The 16,832-nt window shown below is 43.8% G+C and overlaps 1 long non-coding RNA gene across 2 annotated transcripts in view; it reads left to right on the top strand.

Annotated features, from left to right (window-relative positions):
- LOC142817755 (uncharacterized) overlaps positions 1-16,832 on the top strand; it is a 391,122-nt gene that overhangs the window by 366,895 nt on the left and 7,395 nt on the right. The window contains exon 3 of one of the 2 annotated variants that reach the window (XR_012895339.1): positions 13,172-13,235. This is a non-coding gene — a long non-coding RNA (uncharacterized LOC142817755). Of the gene's footprint in view, positions 1-13,171; positions 15,533-16,832 lie in introns of those variants that run through there. The other variant, XR_012895338.1, reaches the window with a different exon arrangement.

Below are 16,832 nucleotides of genomic sequence, written 5' to 3'. Positions count from 1 at the left end.
AGGTTCTTTAACGTGCGCCCAAATCTGAGCACACGGGCTTACAGCATTTTCGCCTCCATCGAAAATGCAGCCACTGCTGCCGGGAATCGATCCCGCGACCTGCGGACCAGCAGCCGAGTACCTTAGCCACTAGACATGCGCGGCGGGGCGATCTCATACTGAATAACGTGTCTATTAGTACTTCTACTTACAGTTGAGCCTAATTCACCAATCTCACTTGCTGTATCTTCTTTTAAGGGGCGATGCTCCAAGCGAGCTGCAGTGTTCTTTACCCGGGCCCATTACGGTGGATATCATTACAATGGAAGTTTCTCTATTTGTCGAAAAACGTTATTATTGGAAAAGGAAGAGAGAGCGAGGACATGGACATGCTTTTCGAAGCCCTTCGTTGCAACAGTATATATATATATATATATATATATATATATATATATATATATATATATATATATATATATATATATATATATATATATATATATATATATATATATATATATATATATATATATATATATATATATATATATATAAATAACTTCCAGTATACTTCCTTCGAAATTATTGTCTGTTAGATCTCCTTAATAATTTGTCAAAAACACGGAAAAACGAGCGCTTAAGTATACACTTCCTTCCCTTATTCACTAACGAGGGTCTCGTACTGGCAGACTTGGTGCCATTAGGTTGTATACGAGGGACCATTGGTCAGCTGCCATCTCGTAATAGGTTGACGTGCTACGTGACGCTAAGCAGGCTCATAAAAGAGTGTGCCACACTCGCCGCCATGGCTACAGGTGGCGCTGACTGACACTCCCACGTTTATATTCACATATAAACCCAATAAAGTGGCTGGGGGGATAGCCACCGTGGTAGCTCAGTGGTAGTGCATGGAACGCGTTATTTGAAGGTCACAGGTTCGGTTCCTGCTCACAAGAAGTTATCGTTTCACCCACTACTTTTCTTTCTTCACATTTACATTACAGTTGAGCCGAATTTTCTCCTATACAATCCTTGGCATTATTGTCTTTTAGGTCTCATTAATATTGTGTGAAAAACAAGAAAAACGAGCCTTTGAGTATACAATTCTTTTCCTTATATATATATATATATATATATATATATATATATATATATATATATATATATATATATATATATATATATATATAGTCACCCTTGCTCATTTGACGTAAGTACCACTTTCGTGTCGTTTTTCTTACTTGTTTTTCAAGGCTAAGATAATGTGTGGTCGCTCTTACATTACATGAACTGTCACTTTAATTGATAACTGGTGATAAACGTGTTTACAAGTCTCATCATCCGTGACTGCAGTTCGTAGTAAGTGCTAGCAAGCGCTCGCGAACGGCGGTGCGCAATGTGATTTACGGCGAGATTATCCGCGCCATTAAATTATGCGCATATTCTCGCTCCTAAATCGAGTCAGCGGGCGTCCCAAGTGCAGTTGAGTGTCGTCGCCCACGCTCCCCTTTTCATTCTCTGTGTCATTCTAGTGCGTGTGTTTGCTTGAAGGTTTATTACCTTGTCCTTGCGGGTGTACCACGACCTTGAGCGAAATCTCCTTTAACCAGGTCAAGAACAATTTCTTGCCTGACTGTCTTTATTTTTTGCTTGTATCCACAGAACCGTCAACTATGAAAAAAAAAAACACCGTCAGGACAGCGATATGTTTTCCACGCATTCGTTCATTTTTTGCGTGTCTAAGAGGGAAAAAAATGGCATCAATATATTATTCTCCCATCGTTGAACGAGCCTCAGTTTGGGGGCGCGCTTCCGATGTGTGTGGTGGAAAAATACGTGGTCGGGCCGAAAAACAAGTTGGTCTGCCGCTGCACTCGTCGGCGACAGTGTTCTTTTTTGAAGGACACGTACACCGCGCTGTTATGGCTCTGCGTGGGCAGTGAGCGATCGATAAGAGAACACTGTGGCCATGCATCGGCAGGCTAGGCACGCTGTCTTCTTGCGCAGTGTCTTATCGTGTTTTTATTCACTTTAAATAAGAAGCGCACAGAAAGAAAAAAAGCACGCGGCCTCATAGGCTCATACACATTTAGTCATGCATTATAAATTTTAAATACGAAGCATTTCTTTGAGTACTGCAAGTAATTTTGGTATATAATCTATCTATCTATCTATCTATCTATCTATCTATCTATCTATCTATCTATCTATCTATCTATCTATCTATCTATCTATCTATCTATCTATCTATCTATCTATCTATCTATCTATCTATCTATCTATCTATCTATCTATCTATCTATCTATCTATCTATCTATCTATCTATCTATCTATCTATCTATCTATCTATCTATCTATCTATCTATCTATCTATCTATCTATCTATCTATCTATCTATCTATCTATCTATCTATCTATCTACCTACCAAATTTAGCATGGGAGCGAAAGATGGTATGAATATGACGTGCTGGTGAAGGCATGAATAATGTCTCAATCCCGTCGCGTAGGTCGTCATACACTTCGCGCCAAACAGTGGAGCATACCCGCGGGTGGGTATGTACCACTGGAACGCAGGTATGTGCCACAGGTGATTGACACTTTCTATCTATCCAGGAGCGACGAGAACACACATATGGGCAATTTTAACACGGAACCGTTAAAAAAAAAGACATTGGCAGCGTTGCACCACGAATGCGTAGAATAAATGTCAAGGTGCCAGCAGAAATCAAACCTCAGCATTCTGTGCGGCAATCAAGAAATCTACAACAGAGTCACGCCAGGCCTCGGAACTACTTTTCAAGTAGACCCTAATGTTCGGGAACTGTCAATTTCGGGTGCAGAGATAGCTATACAACTTCATACAAATTATATACGTACTCCTATGATAAAGCCATTACGTTGTGTGAACGTCACTTGTAGTTAGGTGCCATGTGCTGAAGTTCATTTATATAGTAGGGTCCACAGCTTTCAACCTCGCAAGCACCAGCGCTTCATATCGGCTTATCGCTTGTGGTGTTGCTAATACCCACGGTTTTGTTGGCACCGTTCGCGCAAGTGCAAACAAACGGTTATTTGAAGATCTGTAACTGTTCAACATAAATATGCGTGTAACATTTGCACGTATATTAGCGTCATTTAGTAACGTGTCGCTCCATAAAAAATTACAACACGGTAACCTTTTCGCCGCATGCTTTGCATAACATTGATTCTGAAGGTACGCGGGATCATTTTTATTTACTGGTTAATACAAGCTAATACAGGCGTGGTCATACAAACAACACTGTCAAATCATTCATTTTAAAATGCAAAACACAAAGTACAAAAGACACGCTGTGTCAGTGCGGATGAGAAAAAGAGACAAGGGAGCAAAGTCAAGATTCACGATGGGAACCTCGTAAAAAGCCATTTACACAATATTGACAAATATTGACAAATAAATGACGCAGTGAGTCACACTCGCGCACACATATACACTCAATAACATGTCATCGTAAACACTCGATAGCATGGGCATGTTAATGAGCACACAAAATGCAAGAAAAGCTGCAGATGCAGTGAAAGGAAAGTTGTACATACGGTGCATTCAGTGGCACGTCAAAGTTAAGTGGTGTGCCAAATAACAACGTATTCGTGGTTCTGATAACGACTCGTGGTGCAACTAGAGGGCTCATACGAGAGCTGCCGCAGATTGTGAGCAAGCATTTATTAGTACTCTCATAACCCAAAGGCATCATTGAGGGTATTTGTATATGTAAGATTGCATAATGAATTAGCACTTAGGAGTGAAAGGGCGGTACAAAAAAAATAAGTACTTTGCTTATACAATAATAGCTAGTGCAGTAAACAGCAATGCAGAAATCAGCGGGGGTGTAACAAGGAATAAGATTACTCATGGTGCGGTGTCAGCTAAAAGAACGTGAACACAAATGTTCTTGAATTGGGTGGAGGGATCCTGGCTCCACACTTCACTATAATTTTAACAAGGTGATACTACGTTAGTTGTTCGCTAAGACTTTCGCTGCCTATCTTTCGCCTCTGTTTACATACGTTTCCCGACTGTAGCACTAAATCGACTGTTGAAGCCATTTGAATGAAGCTGTGCAACAGAGAAAACAAAGCGACATTTGAATTGGCTCGAGTTTAAGGTCGTTCGACATCTAGCCAAAGATTAGAAGATTTTTCGTTCTTGGTTCTCGTTTATAAATTCAGTGCTGAAGGAAGTAGGCGAATGAATTTTAACGTTATGTTTGTAATTTACACACTGCTGCAAATATGCTGAGACGTTTCTAAAATACGATATGTTAGAAGGTGAAACACAGAAGAAAGAAAAGACGAAGTTTGGATTTAGCACGTCAGTCTGGGGTATCGCTTTTTAAAACCACGATATAATTAAGAGAGACGTCTTAGCAGAAAGTTGCGAAAATTTTGACCATCTGGTGATCTTTGACGTATAGAATACATGGGCTCCTCACGTGTATTTACATCGCAGAATACATGGGCTCCTGCCACTTTGCCTCCATCGAAAAGCGACTGCCGCAGCCAGAATCGAACCCGTGACCTTCTGGTCAGCAGCGGAGCGCCGTAACCATAGCTCGATCGAAGCGGACGTCAGCACGTCAGTCCAGATGTGACTGGCATGTACATGCATGATACACCTAAATTATCCGCAATTATATTTGTATGCAGACGAAGTAGCTGCATTGCAGCAGTTCCAAGTAAAGAAGCTAAATTTGTACGTAGGTGTCCAACTCTCTGACATATGTAGTACTTAGTATTTCCTTGCCTAAATATGCATAAAATCTCTAGTAAGGAAATGACTACTGTTAAGGGCTAACCGCTGTAACTTCCTTGCTCGTGCAGTTGACTCCTGGAGAGCACCGAGCAGTAAGGAAAGGGTTAACGTGTCCTCCAGTTGAGAGGCGATAAGCGGAAACGCTAGTAGAGGACGCAGATCGTTACCTTTTGCGAGGCCTCTAATTAGTGAACCACATAGTAAGTGTGCGGTTTGTGGAGCTGTGACATCGTTTCTTCCACTGGAAGTTCACTTTTGAAAAGAATGACAAGCAGTGTTAGCTTTCTCCTGCTTTTTTTCATAACTAGGCTATCTTATTCGTAGTTTAAAAACAAAACAGTGTGGTAAGAGAAACTATCTTTGATGCAGAATTAGCAACAGTCATCGCGTGAGTGTGCCTGAAGTGCACTGTTAGCGATAACTCTGGTATGAATGGTTAGAGTGCTCAGAATATTTTTTGTCTACTTTGCGCGAAGTCCCGTCACTTTTCATTTTCTTTGACAGCTCTATGTTCTTTCTTTGGACTCTTTGCCCGAAGTCCGGCGCCGCTGTAAAACACGGAGAATAGTGAACGTTCGTATGAATGCTCTTCTTTCCGAATTTTCGACATCATAGGATTTTTTTTGGTTATTTTAAGCTTTCACACAAAACCACTTTGCATTATCACTAATACACCTGTTAAGTTACGATACGTTAGCACATAAAACTTATTTTGTTTCGCTCATTTGGTTTTGCACGATGCGGTTTAATGAAATTGCGCGTTTCTACGTGCTCGTCCACTTGTCCCTCTAGAGGAGTGAGTCCGTCATTTAAAACGTGAACGACCGTGATTTAGAAAGTACGTACGCTTTGAGAACCATACCAATCCGATTCGCTGACCTGGCGAACCGCCTGCGTTTCAACACCGAACATCCCCAACAGGTCTGTAAAGCTGGCTTCTTTAACTTTCAACTCTTTGTGTGGAGAAGCATGCTTTCAAGAAAAACGCGCACCATTGAAAAGCATTCACCACTTGGGATAAATATGACTAGTATGGCATGCTCTCAAAAACCCCAGTTATAAAAAACATTAATTAGTGTGTGAAGTCCACAGTGGTCCTTCTGTTGAACTTGTACACGAGTGTTGACACAGGTAGATATTGGGCTCCTAGGCATGTGAAGGGTTCTCCTTCAGGGGGGGGGGGGGTGAAGGTTCGTCACAGTGCCCGCCCTCTATCCTTATTATGTCAATGTATGCGGCTTACTTTGTGCCCCCTCCCCCCCCCCGCGAGTTGCTGCGCCCACTCTGTATTCTGTGAATGTATAAAAAGTATAGGGTGCCCCCCCCCCCCCCTCTTGGGTGACCAGGGGCGGCGGCTGCCCCACGCCTATGTTTCGAGCTATTTCAAATCCCATTTCATTATACTTGCGCCACTTCACATATTACGCAATGCAACTGATTTCCAACTTCTCAACTGTTTTATTTTTTTAAGGCCTACGCAATCATTCTGTAGAATGCGTCTGTCTTCAGGCTGTTTTTGACCTTTTCTTTTTATTCGAGGACCATGTCGCGGTATTCATCCCTAAGTCGACATTTAAAAACAAATATAATGGTAGAAGAAGTAATTCAATTGTCACATTTAGGTCTAATGTTCATTTGCTGCGTTCGCCATACCACATTTGTTCGATCTGTGACTTCCTTTTCTTCACTCGGCATCAACTGGAGGATGGTTTAGGAATGTCTGCTACATCATTAGTACCATGTAACCATTAGTATTAACACAGAGAAAAAAAAAACGATGCACTCTCGCACAGAAAGTTTTCACATCGAGCCTACAATACTGTATTTATCTATATTTAGCAAAAAAAAAACAAAAAACAAAAATTACGGTGACTGATTCTATATCGTGATTATTATTGTCTATATAACTTTTCTAAACAAGAAAACATATCAAACTCAAGCATCGTCTCCCGAGAGGGTGCCGATTTTGCGATAGACGATATTGTATAAAGCGTTGCGTTTGTAAACGTCCCCCCCCCACCCTTTCTCCCCATCCCTGGTTGTTTTTCAACTTATCCTCCCTAAAGTGGCCATGACACCGAAATTTAGATCCCAACCTGCGTTATGTGGTTTAATATATGTGCGTTTGCAAACAAACTGGCGAAATTTCAGTGCATTTGGTGGAGCGCGTACCAGTTAACTGACTATTTTTATTAGCGAGCGAGTGGCCTGAGAGTCTAGCAACACTGACAACACTCGCGAGCCGCGACGCAGTTGGCTGCTCGCTTTGCGAGCGTCCGCATTGCGGGCGAATGGTTCGCTACCATGCTCAGCTGCGCGCGCACTCTGGCCATTTCAGGTTTGTTGAGCTTGGCATGGAAACTGAACGATTTGTAACGACCGAAACGTAGATAGAAGACGGTGCCTCCCTTTTACGCAGCACATCACGTGACAAACACCATGGCAAAATAGTACTCGTTTGGGGGGGGGGGGGGAGGAGGCAGGGTGTGTAGCTGGTGACTTCTAGGACTTATTTTTGCACTGAAATAGTCCTTTGAAGTATATTTTTCATATATGCATTGGCACAATAGAAGCTTTACAATCATGTTTCGCTGAAAACAGCCAACTTGTGAGAGATTGTGCCATGGTCCCTTTAATCGGAACATAAAGCGGCAAGCATTGCTGTTTTTACCCATCCGTGTGATTGATGTTCCAGCAGTCCGGTCCTTGTTATATATCTTACAGAACTATGTCACTTGTTTATGTTTTTTTAGAAAGTTTATGTCTCTTGCGACATTCTTTCGTTTCTCGTGTAACGCTGTTGCGCCATTTTTTTCTTTTTTATCTTTTATTATTCATTCGTCCCACTAAGATGCATTGTTTGAAGCTCATCACTCGATGTAGGGAAACGGAGTAGCCGTCCACAGGCTCTAACATTCTGTCAACGCCGACGACAGTAATGACACTGAGGAAACCAAAACCCCAGTTCTTCCGCCCCTTCTGCAATGACCTCCCGAGCAAGCCAGGAAACAGTCGCCTTTTCTCAACTTCGCAATCAGTGTACGTTCCACACAGCGAGAAACCGCTAACGCCTCACACAGATTGCGCACAGCCAGCTAAGCGTATGACGCAAGCGCGATGCATCGTTTCAAGCAGTTACAGTGACAACCGGGCCTGCCAGAGCTCAAGCACACCCCTATAGGTTCTCTCCCAACAGTCCCGGCTAACCTCCTTTACTGCACTCTTCTTTTACCCTTCCTTGATTGATTCGGTACTGCTCAAAGTGGCCCTCTTCGTCTCTCCTGTTCTTTCCTTCTTCTATTTCTTCCCTCCTTCACTTCGCTCTCCACACACCCTCACGCCAGTGATCGGGGAAGAGGAGAGTTCGCGAGGCAGTGACGTCAGTACGACGCATCACTTGCGTAAGCGGCACGCCCGTTTTCTCCGCCCCTTTTCGACCGCTATACGCCCTCGGCTCGTGGCGCCAGAGAAACGGTAGTTAGCGCAAGTGCACGTACCGGCTTCCCCTCTGCGTTGTTGGTGGCTGTGGGAATGTTAGTTCGTTCTGCATGTGCTGCCACCGAGTGATTATTTTCCTAATTCGACCCTCGCAGCGCTTTTCTGACCATCACGTTGAAACTGTCGTTGCGATAAAATTAGCCATTTCAGCTGACTTTTGCTTTCGTTTTCTTTTTTTTTTGTGGGGGCAATACGCGTTAAATTATTGCTGGCAAAAATATTGACCGCGTACGTTTCGTGGGATTTAAGAACGCTTGACACGTGCCTATATGAGCCATTTCTCGATAGAGATTTGTCTTCGTGTAGGGATTAGTAAACAAAGATATCAAGGTTACAAAAAGCAGTGGCTACCTCAAGCCACCATAAGAATATAATTGCAAGTCACTTTTACGCTTTCTAAAGCCGTCCTAACAAGGCTCTAAAGGTAAGCAAAAATAAGTTGGTGCAATACAAATAAAAATACAAGAATAACCACGATAGCATTACTAATCACCGGCAAGCCTTTCAGGCGCTTCCAATAAATGCACTAACATAAACTAAACAATTCTAGGCGCACTGCTGTGGAACAGTGCACGCAGGTATAGCAACGCTATTTGATGCTTTGTTCTGTTCCTTCGAAATTTACCCAGATTAAGTCCGGAAAACTGGTCGCGGAGGCCGCATTTTGATAGAGGTCGAATTCCAGAAAACCGTTTTAAGACAGTGGTGCATGTTAACTCTTTCATGCACAGAACTCTATTTTTTGGCGGAGGCAGAGTTTATTGAAAAAAAAAATGAAGTCTTTTGCGGAAAATTATTTTCTCGCAAGAAACATAAAATATTTTCTCACAAGAAACACAAACACAAGAAACACAAGAGAGAGGAGAGAGACAAAGAGAGAGAAAAAGGAAGGCCGGGATACTAATCAGATATAGGCATCCGGTTTGCTACTCAGCACTGGGGGTGTAGAAATAGGGGCAAGAATTGATTGATTTGTGGGGTTTAACGTCCCAAAACCACCATTTGATTATGAGAGACGCCGTAGTGGAGGGCTCCGGAAATTTTGACCACCTGGGGTTCTTTAACGTGCACCCAAATCTGAGTACACGGGCCTACAACATTTCCGCCTCCATCGGAAATGCAGCCGCCGCAGCCGGGATTCGAACCCGCGCCCTGCGGGTCAGCAGCCGAGTAGCTTAGCCACTAGACCACCACGGCAGGGCAAATAGGGGCAAGAAAGAGGGAGGGGGGTAGCTAGAGCGAAAAACAAAACGCACGTGCACAAAAAAAAATGCACAAAATCGGCAATTTTAGCTCACCTGGCGTGAATACCATGCAGTAAGGGTCTACTGGTCACTTTCGGTGACAGTACAGCTTTTCATTGCTGTAGTCCTTGGTTTCAGCTATTCATACAACATGCCTTCCTGCTCTATCAACATAGTATGAACATCACAGTATATCTATAAAAATAACTCGGGCCCACCATCAAGCGTGCCTTGAAAATGACGGCAGCCGGAATAAAAAAAACGTAACTTGTCACGTTGAAGCCCAAACGAAGTTATCTGTCAGATTTTCAAATGCTTTAAAATATGCACCACTTAAAATCCGACATGCGGGGCTCACGTGTTTCAAGTGGGAAAAAAAGAAAAAGAAAAGGTGGTTAGCTGGGGTGAGCACCATGTTGGAAAGAGTTATGCAACCCTAAGTGGTCTAAATCCATCTGGAGTCCCCACTATGGCGTGCCTCGCAATATTATTGTGGGTACGGCACGTAAGAACCCAACAATTATTATAATCTCTTGAATTCGAAGAATTGAACGTTGCTTCACTTTCAGGCACGCCTGAAGAATTATAGCTGGCACTTGGAACGAGAACGGCACTGACGGACTTTTTGACGTGATTGGAACGCGTTTGTGTTTAAGACCAACAAAAAGATAAAATAAAAAACAAAGAGAAACAGAGAGAGGGAGATAGAAGTAAAGAGAGTAAATCAAGATAGAAGTAAATCAATTTCCCTCTGGAATGTCATGTGGTGCACCAGCTCGCTTAACGCGCGCACACGCAAAGCTTTATCTGTTCAGTCAAGCAGCTTACTAACTTACTTTCCCGGCACAGGGAACGAACAGAGAACTTAATCAAAGGTATATTCAGCACGACATGCCGAGTGTCTCGGGGATCCCGGCGCGGAAACGAAGCCACGTGCCCCGCGCTCTTCACGTTGGCTCAATCCGACCGAGCCCGCGTAAACACCCTCGGCTCCGTTTATCGCGCGCACAAGATTGATTCGCCGCGCCCTCCATTAGGCCTCGCTTTCACTCTTTGCAGCGGTACACCCACGATTTCGTTCGGCTACTGTATGTCGCGTTCACAGAAGCTGGAGCGATAAAAAACAATTAACAAAACAGTAGAAGTGTCAAACGCCACCTAGCTGCAAGGCGGGCTCGCTGGAAGAATTGTTGCCTTCAGTATGCTCCGGGGCATGTGGATAAACGTCTCACTGGCATAGTTGGCTGTACCGGCGTTGGCCTTACCGCTCGGTTTTGTTGTCAATGACTAGTAGGGGTAGTACGAAGACCGCTGTCCGAAGGAGTGCCTGTGTGGTATCACAGATATTCGCCCTGAGCAGTCCTTAAGGCCACTGAGTGATGTATGTTGAATGCACAGCTGAGAGTAGAATTGAGACGGGCTATTATGCGAGCGTGCACCCAGAAATGAGGCAATGCGGAACGCCACGGTCTGGTCCCAGTCGGAACTTGCGGAGTGGCTCGTCGACTGCGTCGACGACTCGTCCACATCTCAGTCATCGAACGTAAAGCGACCCGCTTTTGTTTTCTTTAATAACATTTTTCTTGAGGTTCGGTGTGTTTGATGCTGTTTTTTCCTCGACAGTGCATCTGAAGTGTCGTATAGCAATGATTCAGAAATGACATGGTGGGCACCGCGGCCTATGCAATTACGGGAAATGATCGAAGGGACGTGACGTGCTGTGCTGTGAACGGGTAACCATAACCAAGGCGAATAGTAAGGTTTCTTACCGTTAGATACAGGTGTTGATATTTTGTGCCCACGGCGCAAATATTTCTGACGGAATAATTAGGCTATGTTGACACAAACAATGCCGCAAGCGTCGAAGAATTTTGTTCGGTTCCCAGTAGCCTGATCAGCATTTCTTTCAGATGTCAACGTCATATCAAAGACAAATAGCAGGAGCTTAAGCCGAATGAGATGTTCTCTTGACACTTATCACACTTCATTTATTCCACCTTAAAGCCCTTGATGAATTACAAGTGCTGGTTATCTGACGCTATTTATCGGGAAATGACATGTAGTGATTAAACTCAGTCCTTGCATTTCATTTCGTTTTCTGTAAACTAGAAGGCCCCACCGCGGTGGTCTAGTGGCTAAGGTACTCGGCGGCTGACCCGCAGGTCGCGGGATGGAATCCCGGCTGTGGCAGTTGCATTTCCGATGGAGGCGGAAATGTTGTAGGCCCATGTGCTCAGATTTGGGTGCACGTCAAAGAGCCCCAGGTGGTCGAAATTTCCGGAGCCCTCCACTACGGCGTCTCTCATAATCATATGGTGGTTTTTGGATGTTAAACCCCACATGACAATCAATCAATCAATCAATCAATCAATCAATCAATCAATCAATCAATCAATCAATCAATCAATCGATCGATCGATCAATCAATCTGTAAACTAGAAAAGTACTGCTTTTGTATTATTCTCAGTCCGACCATTCCAGGTTGCTTAGCCATGCTAGGTATAGCTTATTTTTAAGGTATGCTTTAGCGGATAGGACATGGTCATAAGCGATTGTTCATATTCACTTAGTTGCTTAAGACACTGACACTACTCCATGAAAATGTCTCCACTGTTTTATTCGAAGATTCGCCTCATGTACCTACGCTAAGAGTAACAATAAAGGTCGTGATAGACAAATATTTGACACAGTTTTGCTATGAGCGTTTGCAACGTACTGTCGGAGAAGGCATGCTACGTAGGCGTTCGTTATCAGAGGCGCCTGAGAACTGTTTTACGTGAAGTCTGAGAAGCAGACCTACAGAGACCAGATTGCTACAGCGACTATAATGAACCGTGTATCACGGCTTCGGCTGAGGAACAACATCCTACATAATAAGAGTTTCAGTTGGTGAAACGGGACTGTATGAGACTGGATGAGTCAGTTTGTGCGTTGATCGTCGGACAGTGCTATTGTAGCGACTAATGAGTTTGTGGTATCGTTTCGTGAGCTGTTTTCTCTTTCCATGGTAGGTTGTACGAAACTGCAGACTTCCTTTCGTGGACTTCCTTGTCTATCATTTACCATTTTCTATCTTCTTAAACATAAAATTTTTATTATAACTGGCATTGACAACGCGCCATCTGTCAGAAAAATTGTATTTTGAGTCATCCTGGGAAGCCAATTTGTGTTAATAGATGATCTAGAAAAAGTCATTTATTGTTTTTTTTTGGCATACACGTATACACAAGAACACAAACAAATGAGAGAGAGAGAAATAAAAAGGTGGCTACTGACTCCTAGAGAGAAACAACGACTGCTTATTCTTTCGGGAGGAGGAAGAGGAAAGAGACAGAGGGAAGGAAGACAAGAGGAAAGAAAAAGGAAAGAAGAGAGGGAAGTAAAGGAAAAAAAAACAATTGACGAAGAATTAGACAAGCATAGGTAAACGCGAGAAAAATAAAACATTTATAAACGGGTGACCAGGTCCGTTTGGTCTACAAAATACTACAAAGCTCAATGGCCCTGGTCGCTTTAAAAAACACAACCCATCGCAAAGACAATAAGCGCGAAAAATCAATAAGGGAAAAGCTTCAGGCTACAATATTCAATGCAACGCGAGATTGTACAAAAACAAATGCACGCAATTACACATGTTTATTTTCCTTTCCTTCCAGCGACTCGCAGCGTAGGCAGCAGGACTAATTCTGTTCTGAGCTCGGCCACCTGAAACAGAACAAGGTGAGTCTGCCGCTCACAATTTATTTTCCACACAACACAGCACAATTCTGGGCTGCTTCGCTGTTCGCTTCAGTTCCCTGCTGTGATTCATTCGTCCGACTTGCTTCGTTAGCAATGCGCGAGCTATCATAGCAACAGGATCCGCTGACATCATCGACCGAGGATGTGCTTACGCCTTCGCCGCTTCCGACGGAGTGTGACAGATGTATGCCGCGCCGGAAAGTTGGCAGTGGTTGGCACTTACGCCTTCTCGGTCGCTGCGATCTGCTTCGCAAGCAGAGTAGAAATGCACCGAGCAGATCTACGTCAATCCGAAAGACGGCAAGACTGGAATATGCAATGCAATAAAAGCGAGTGCAAGGCAAGCTGTTACGAAACGCGATATGTTCCAGGAACACTTTCGAAATCAGCTCATTGCGGTACTTTGCAAACACTGTGCGTCTGCTGCTTTGCTCAAAGCGCTGGCCCGTCCCCACAAAATGGAAATAAGATAACGAATTACAGGCTTAAATAACGAATGCGTAGCAAGCGTGGTAGTTGGAAAGGATGGTGCGCTTAAGTGCAAGGAATAGCATTATGCAAGCTTCAACCTGCCCTCACAAGTTGTCCTCCTAAGAAGCTTGGTGAATAAGGTGTTGTTCTTGTGAGACCTAGGTCGTGGGTTCGATTCTGGGCTACGTCCAACCCCAGTTGGTCGGAATAAACCCTGTTTTTTGTACGGTGGGCTTCAGTATATTCTCCTTATGACCCACCCACTGAAGAGGCTAGGGCCATTCCATGCCTTGCACTGAGGCGGAAAACCACACGTTCAAAATTTAATTATTTGCTTGGAAATTCAAAACTAGTGATTAACCGCTCACCTTACCTTTCATCTTCAACACCAACTCGTTCACCTGCATTATCCCAATTCAGTGACACGATATTTTACGCGTACACATTTATTCAAATTTTCTCTTTATCCTCGCACTGTAACAGATTGTAATAATCCTTTGTTGTCTTCCATTACATTGTGTGTTTCGAACTATATTAACTATAGTTATGTTTGCTTTGTTTGTTTCCTATTTGTTCTCTCACGCAGCTTAGACCTACATATGGTCTGCAGTATTGAATAAAGCAAAAATCACATTATGGTCCTGCCACACAAAACACCAAATTTCTTTTTGCCCTGACAAGAATTTAGCTATGTACGTTATGAAAATTTACACCTTCAATCGCAAATGTTTTTTATTACCCTTGAACAGAACTTTGTGCTAACAAGCGCATTAGCTTGTTTCGATTTTCACGCGAAATGCGAAGGGAGGCGTTTACGGCTAACTGGAAGCGTTAACCCACCCGAGTACTTGGAATGCTAGACCCCGTTACGGCTACCAATTACTCCATGTGCAGTGATCACAAGCGGAGAAACAGGAAAAGAAGAAATATCATCATAGGACTAATGAGACATTGTAGGAATTGTTGAGGAAAGGACGAGCTGCCGTGCCCATGGTGAAGCCCACCCGTCCACCTCTTCTTTATTCCGAATGCCAGTCTAATCCCCTAATGATGATAGTGACTATCTTCGTCGGTCACACAATATTTAACAGGAATAATGTCGTGGTGATAACAGCGAACATCTGCAATTAACTCTGCCAGTCAACGCAAGCAAATGCGATGCACTGCCAGCAGCCATCTTCTATATTGTGAAAAAATCATCGACAAGTCCTGCATGCGTACGTTGTAAGATGTACGTACACACAATATTATTAATTTCTATGTCAGCCTCTAGAAAATACAGTGACAAAAAAGTTGCATAAAAAGCTGTCACAGACATCTTGACCAAGCCACTGCCCCTAAACACAAGGCAACGGCGAAAGACAGTTCGAAGCAAAGCCGTCACACTCACACACGACCTCATGTAAAAATAAAAAAAAATGCTACCCAACAAAACACACAAAAATATCAGCAGACAAGTCGTTATCTACACTTTCTACACACAACGTAAACTGCTTCGTGAAAATTCTTGCAGTTTGCCAGTAAAAACTGTCATAAGGAAGAAAGGTTTTCCATGCCTGAAGTACATGTTACTCCTGAAGGATATTTGGTGCCATTATTTAAACGACATGTCGAATAATGATCTCTAAACTGACTTAAGGCGCTGCTTGTTAACTATAATGCTTCTTTAACTGTTCTGTTCGAAAACATGTGGGATGCACTCAAGTAAACAATGCCTTAAACCATTGAGATGCGTGCAGGTCGTGATGATACTTAATAGGAAAGCGGAAACAAAAATTTTGGGTGAAGACGGTCATGTGCGGGCCACGGGCGGGCAACCATCGAGAGGCTCGCGGGCCGCATATTTGAAACCCCTGCACTTGAGCATTATGGCGGGTCATTTTATGTTTTGAACAACTTCAAGCGAAATCCGGCAGCTGGAAGCATGCATCTCGCCTTTGCACCCTTGCTTTTTCGTCGAGCGAATCCTCAACTGGCCGTCGGAAGTACGTCAAGGTGTATGTCGGACTAGTCGGTTCACATTTGCAGTAAAGAGGGAAGATACCTAAATGATAGATTAAAGAACACGAATACAGCGCAACTAAATCGGTTTCAGGGCATCTAGGTATTCATTGTTGGAACTGTGGTCACTCACCTTGATTTAAAAACACAAACGTCACGTGCAAATTAGCTGACTGATTAACGAAAGATGTTGTTGAAGCACTAGAGATCAAAAAAAAAAAAAAAAAAAACTCGGGGAATTTTGTGCCAGAATGCCATCGGTTGGGCTGTCTGAAAATGATGTCAGATTTCTTACACGGACTCTTTTGCACGCGCAGTATATGTAGAAGCAATCACATGATAATCTCACACATCTCTTGTTTTTCCTGTCTTCTGTTTATTCGTGTACAGTTCTCGTGAAAACTGAAAAAAAAAAAGCCTTCTGTTGCTAGTGTGCCTTGTGTACGTCACGCTCCTCCTTGCCTGGTGCGCTTTTCGCTGGCCGCTCTGTTACTGCAAGGGCGTAGGTGTTACTTTCCACCGCGTTGTACTTATAATGATGGCAGCCGCGGCTAGCCAGATGCATCCCCGCGAGGACAGTGCATCGCATAAGGCGGAAACGCGCGCCGAGTTTCATGCAGATTGCCGTTTGAGCCACTCTGGGCGCATTCCTCGCCTTGCCGTATAACAAACCGAACGAGCCGACAACGAACCTAAGCCGGCGTGATGCCGCCTCACTTATTTACCTAAACCGCATAAGCGGCTGCATATTCATAAACGGCGTGTGGTTGCGCATTCCCACGCGAACAACAAGCACTGGTGGGCGCTTCCCTGGAGGTTCATGCAGTACAGAAACGAACCTACGGCATCCACCTCATTTCCCACACGGTCTGAAAGAAAACCGCGCCAAAGTAAAGTAAGAGAACGCCCGAGGACAGGCCGGTTGAGGTGGCACGTTAGTTGACTAGCAGAACGGGGACGCGCCGTTGTCATTATGCTGCCGGGTTCAATGTCTTCCCGAGAACCTTCTGAAAATGCTTCCGGCAGTTGGACATCGCAGGCGCTGCGGCGGTGGCGTTGTAGTTACCGGGTGTAGAAAGCGTGTTTGTTAGTAATAAAGACAGC

This window comes from Rhipicephalus microplus, chromosome 5 (assembly GCF_043290135.1).
Source record: "Rhipicephalus microplus isolate Deutch F79 chromosome 5, USDA_Rmic, whole genome shotgun sequence".
NCBI classification, from domain to species: domain Eukaryota; kingdom Metazoa; phylum Arthropoda; class Arachnida; order Ixodida; family Ixodidae; genus Rhipicephalus; species Rhipicephalus microplus.
The sequence above is the reverse complement of the archived record's forward strand: the minus strand, read 5'-3'. Positions and strand labels throughout refer to the sequence as shown.